The following is a 6,241-nucleotide window of genomic DNA, read 5'->3' on the forward strand; positions in this document are numbered from 1 at the left end:
AACTTATCGAATCTAGCATACATGGCTTCCAGCTGAGCCACAACTTGCTTATCGACTGCATGAACTGTTCTAATACCATCCCTCGGGTTTCCATATTCAGCACTGTGGTTCGCCATCTCTTCAATAAGGGCCCATCCCTTATCATCATCGGTATTCTCTTGGAATCTCCCATTAGATGCCGCATCAAGTATGGCTCTGTGATCATCATACAACCCATTGTAGAACTGGTTGGAAAGAAACCGTGGGTCAAAACCATGGTGAGGAAGAGACCCCACCAACTTCTTAAAACGGGACCATGCTTCATAGAAAGTCTCAGCAGGTGCCTGCTTGAAACTCGTGATCTTTGCCCTCAGCTGATTGGTGCGCTGAGGAGGGAAATATCTCTTATAAAAAAGCAAGAGCAAGGGTCTCCCAGTTGGTAACCCCTGCGGCCGTACGGTCCAAGTTAGTCAGCCACTCTCTGGCTGCATCAGTCAAAGAAAAAGGAAACAGAACTTCCTTAATCTTGTCTTGAGTTACCCCCTTTGTGGCGGGGATAGTAAAACAATAGTCCGTAAAGACCTCCATATGCTTCCTCGGGTCTTCACCTGCCACACCTCTATAGAGATTTCTCTCCACCAGATTGATATAGGAAGGACGGATGTCAAATGTATTCCCATCCTCAGTCTGGAGATTGAAACCTTTAGGAATATACGATGCATTAGGCTCCGAGTGACTAGCAATGTTTGGCATCTTTACTGGTTGATTGGCAGAAATAAGAATGTCTTCTCCTAAAGACTGGTCTTCTGCGAAAAGAAAATGATGTAGCTCTAGCTCGAAAGTACTCAAGTCTTCCTTTCGTGATTCTCTCTGCAGACGGAGTCTATGCCTGAGCAGTCTTTCTGGCTCAAAATCAGCTGCAACTAACTCAAACCTATCTGACCTGGGCATAAACAACACTGAAAAAGAATAATAAGAATTGCCTCAAGGAATAAAAATCCCGTGAGACGGATAAAATAAACGAAACAAAGACAGATAGGGCAATTGCCTCCCCGGCAACGGCGCCAAAATTTGATACGTCTGTCGTGTACCTATCAAAAATAAACTAACTAAACTAACTATATAGCTAGGGAAGTCAGGTCGATACGTCTGTCGTGTACCTATTCAACATATTAAAACTATAATTAAATTGCATAAAAGTAAATTAGGGCAGAAATTAAATGAAGTAAAACAAAGGATTAAAGCAAACAAAAGATCGATTATTATTAAGAGAGGAGAAAGAGATTACAATCGTGCGAATCCGGCGTAAATAACGACAAAATCCAAGCGAAATAATCCCGAAAATAAGGTTACAGTGAAAAGGAAAAGTAACGCAGTCTTTGTTGTCAAGAAAATATAAAAGTTAAGTAATGAATAGGTCCCAATGACCTACTAATGCGTGCTTAAATAGGAAAATAACTAAGTTTATCAACTTAAAACAACTCGCGGGCGAATTAAAGCCCATGCCAACAGAAACCATTCGATCGAGTAGATTAAATCCACTCGATCGAGCAAAACCAAAGAAAATCTACTCGATCGAGTAGAATAGTTACTCGATCGAGTAACCTCTCTTTCAGCACTTCTGGATCGAGTAATAAACTGCTCGATCGATCAACTGGGGCCATGAAAACCACTCAATCGAGTCTTCTTCCTTCAAATCAGCCCACTCTCGTCACCAACTGCCTCGTAAACCGTGCCTTCACGCATTCCAATGCAGTATCTCACTCTGGAAAATCCCGTCTCCTCTAAATGCATGCAAAAAGGACGAAATAGGGTATGATTCCACTACTTTCGCGTTCATTTCTACAAAACGGACAAAACGAACCAAAGTAGCCAATTCGGGGCATAATACTATATAAACAGTATAGAAACGCATGGAAATACGTGCTAAAATAGGCTAAAAAGACTATACAAAATGCACGTATCAACAGCCTCGCAAGACACAAACACTTTGTTTTCTTGAGGTTTATAGAAGTAGTATCCTCGAGAGGTCGAGGGGTAACCTACAAAGATGCTTTTTTCGGATCTTGGGGCAAGGTTGTTGTCGGTCTTTGCCTTGACGTAAGCATAACATCCCCAAATTTTCATATAGGATATATTGGGAACCCTTCCCGTCCACATCTCATATGGAGTCTTTTCGGCTGTCTTTGTGGGACTATTATTCAAAGATCTAATTGCGGTTTGAATCGCAAATCCCCAAAACGAGTTTGGTAGCTCGGTTTGACTCATCATTGATAGCACCATATCAAGTAGGGTACGATTTCTCCTTTCGGCAACACCATTGAGTTGTGGTGTTTCGGGTGGAGAAAGTTGTGATATAATACCACAACCTTTCAAGTGTGAATCGAATTCAAGGCTAAGATATTCTCCACCACGATCGGATCGCAGTGCTTTAATCCTTTTGTTCAATTGGTTCTCTACTTCATTTTGAAATTCCATAAATTTCTCAAAAGCTTCACTCTTATGTTTCATTAAATAGACATACCCATGTCTACTCAAGTCGTCGGTGAAGGTTATGAAGTAGTCATAATTTCCTCGAGCAGTGATACTCATTGGTCCACACACATCGGTATGTATGAGTCCAAATAGTTCACTAGCTCGTGTTCCTTTACCGCAAAAAGGATTACGAGTCATCTTGCCAAGAAGGCAATATTCGCATGTTCCATATGATTGATAATCAAATGGTGTAATCACATTAGTCGAAATTAATCTTTTGATGCGATTCTCGTTTATGTGACCTAATCGACAATGCCAAATGAACGATTCATTTGGATCACTTGATTTGAGTTTCTTTGATTGAATGTTGTAGATGTCATTAGTCGGATTCGAGGTTTCTAAAATGTAAATGCCATTAATGGAAGGAGCTTGGCCTATGACCAAGTCGTTCTTTGAAATAGTACAACGATTATTTTTAATGACAAAATAAAAACCGTCCATGTCTAACATAGCGATTGAAATAATGTTTTTAGAAAGTGTAGGCACATAAAAACAATTATGTAAATACAACTCAAATCCATTAGGCAAAGCTAATACATAAGTTCCCTTAGATTCGGCCGCTACTCGAGCTCCATTTCCAAGGCGTAGATCCACATCTCCTTTGCTAAGCCTCTTCACGTCTCTTAACCCCTGTAAATGATTACAAAGGTGAGAACCACAACCCGTATCCAGTACCCATGTCGTAGTGGAAGTATAATTTACATTAATAACATAAATTTCGTTAGGAATTTCACCTTTTGGAACGATGATTCCTTCCCTTATATTTCGCAAATACACGGGACAATTCCTAAGCCAATGTCCCATGCCATAGCAATAATGGCACTCATCTTCAACTTGCTTGAAGTTTTTCCCTTTCTTTCCCTTCTTCTTGAACCTTTTGCCCTTGGAAGCAAGAACTTGATTGCTTGAGCTCCCACTAGTTTTGGCATCTTTCTCTTCCAAAGATAAAGATCCTATAGATTTTATGAGGCGGTCTTCCTGAGACCGGCTCACAAGAGATCTTGTAGTAGTAGGTGGTCTAGAAGAAGTGATGAAGTTTATGTTTCCATCCGAACCTATCCCAAAAGAAAGTTCTCTAGTAGTGTCGAAATCATTGTTGAAGCAAACGTCGTCAAAAACATTGTGGCAAGACTCAATAGTTATTGGTGTAGTAGCGTTTGATGGATTCATTGTAATGAACTACAAGTATGGAGGAAAAGGAAATATTAACATTTGTGTTTTTAGTCATACTTGTAAATGAAATTTAAACAAGATATGAGCATTTATATAGTGACCTCTACCCAACTATTATAAATGATTCCAAGATCCAAATTCATATTAACTTGGGCACGGTAGGGCCGATTCATCCCTTATCAATATAACTCGATGGATTAACTCTTTAATCGATTCTACTTTTAGAACTCTTGGTCGATAAAATTACAATAATATTTATCTTTAGCCCGGAACACATGCGACTACGGTCACGAATACTTCCGTTGAGCTCAATCCAAATTTCGAATAAATGTGTCCATGATCCAAATCCACATCAACTTGGGCACGGTAGGGCCGATTCATCCCTTATCAACATGAATTCGGTGGATAGACATTTATCACCCACTTCCCCTACGTAACAAGGTTTGTACCCCGGTAGGGCCGAGCGCACTCCCTCACGAAATAGGTTTTCATGGTTTCTACTCTTTGGTAAGGCTAAGTCTCAATTGTTTATTTTAGCGAGAGGTCATGTCAATTTATTATCTATCACGTTTTAAGTGAACTAAAGCGGTGAACTACGATAATTATAATTGACACGGTCGATAAACTCGATAAAATGATAATGCATGTTTTAGTTATGGCGATTTAGCGATGCATGCAACATATAAATAAAATGCAAAGCATAAATAAAATCCTAGTATGGCCTTCCTAAAATAGTAAATCTAATAAACTATTACAAATTCGGAAATCAACTCCTTTGGTCCCTTGAGCTTCGGTATTGGCACGCATTTCAAGGCAACACTTTCTTTGATGGATCGCCTTCTCGAGTGGCACCATCTTCAAGGAACTCCGGAATAAATAAATTACAAAATGAATTACATAATTTCCTATTATACATTTGTAATTAAAATAAAATAAATCCATTAAATTACAAAACGGTGATACGAGATCACAATAATTACAACCGAATCGATATTCCCATACATTTCGGGTAATATCAATGAAAACTAAGGCCATACTAAGTAAAATTACATAATTCAAAAATTACATAATATTAAAATATGACAATCATAAATAAAATGCAGCATTATAATATGTATAAACATGCTAAATTTTATGCTAAATCGCCTTTAAAGAGCCAATATCGTATATTAATCGGTTTTTACGGATTTGCGTGATTTAAGCTTTTAAAATCACAATAATTACATAAAATCATATTTATGTACAAGTTAATTACCCTAACCATCTTAGGACTCAAAATTAGTCTCCACTAACATTTGACAATAATTAACCTATATTTTTTAATATTGTTCATAAACGGACTTAAAATACAAAAATTATGTCGTAAACTTCAAATTAAATCATAAAAATTTCAAATAATTTCAAAAATTTGAAATTTAAACTCATTATCAATCTGGAAAAATACCATGACACTCATAATGTTCAAAACTTAGGTTAATAATTTTGAAAATTTATCGAGAAAAACAATGTTGCGGTTTATCGGATTTAACAATTATGATCCTAAAAATATGAGAAAAATTATATTCATCAACTTTTCACTTTTAGATCTGAAATATATGATAAAATGCAACATGTGACGTTTTTCCTTAGTCGTGAAGTATGTTTTAGCATTTTTACTAATTAAAGTTACTATTTATGTGATTTTTCATCAAAAATTCATAAATCATGCATAAAGACTTCATTATCGCCAAATATTTTACACACATTTTTTAAAATTGCATGTGACAACATACTAAATTTTCATGACCAGATTCGAAATATAACTCATATTAACCTATTTAGCCATTTAAATATGATTTTAACTTGAAAATTCCATATTTCGAGCAATGCAACTCATTTTATTATGAACATTTACAGGACATCATTAAATAATATATGTGAAAATATATCCAAAAACCACTTAAAAAATCGAAGTTTAGCTATTTTTCGTCCAAAAATGATATTTTTATCATAAAAATCACATATTTAATGCCAATATTATATAAAATGAACAATAAAATCCATAAATAAACCAAAATATCCCAAATACATTTTAGGACCAGAAATTTTAACATGCAAATAAATTTCGTGACATATCATAATAAGCACAAATTTACAAGTTTTGTTTGTTAATTAGATTAACTCGGAAAAACAATAAACCGATTTGCATGCAAACAACCTAAGGCTCTGATACCACTTGTTAGGATTCACTAAATCCTATTCTTAACATATTCATATATGTGAGAAATTATTTAGTCATAAAATAATTACAAATCTTATGCATGCAAACATAAATATAAGTAGAGAAGAAATCATCAATCCTTACTATGATAGTTTTGGATATTGGGCACAAGTGAGTTCTCCTACTCACTTGTTCTTGAGCTTCCTAATATTGGATGAACAAGGATTCAAGGTTAGAATCCCTCCCAAAGACTTATACCCAAGATGACCTCTTAATAGATTAATATTACTTGATCTAGAATAATAATAATCTTCACTAAAAATTGACCCAAAACTTGTTATTGTTCTCTTGTTT

The 6,241-nt window shown here is 35.9% G+C and overlaps 1 non-coding gene across 1 annotated transcript; it reads left to right on the forward strand.

Annotated features, from left to right (window-relative positions):
- Positions 1-249: 249 nt before the first annotated feature.
- LOC141622457 (small nucleolar RNA R71) lies at positions 250-355 on the forward strand. The gene has a single exon (XR_012532973.1). It is a non-coding gene; the product is annotated as a small nucleolar RNA R71 (small nucleolar RNA).
- Positions 356-6,241: the final 5,886 nt, after the last annotated feature.

The sequence above is a fragment of the Silene latifolia genome, chromosome 1 (assembly GCF_048544455.1).
Source record: "Silene latifolia isolate original U9 population chromosome 1, ASM4854445v1, whole genome shotgun sequence".
In the NCBI taxonomy this organism is placed as follows: Eukaryota; Viridiplantae; Streptophyta; class Magnoliopsida; order Caryophyllales; family Caryophyllaceae; genus Silene; species Silene latifolia.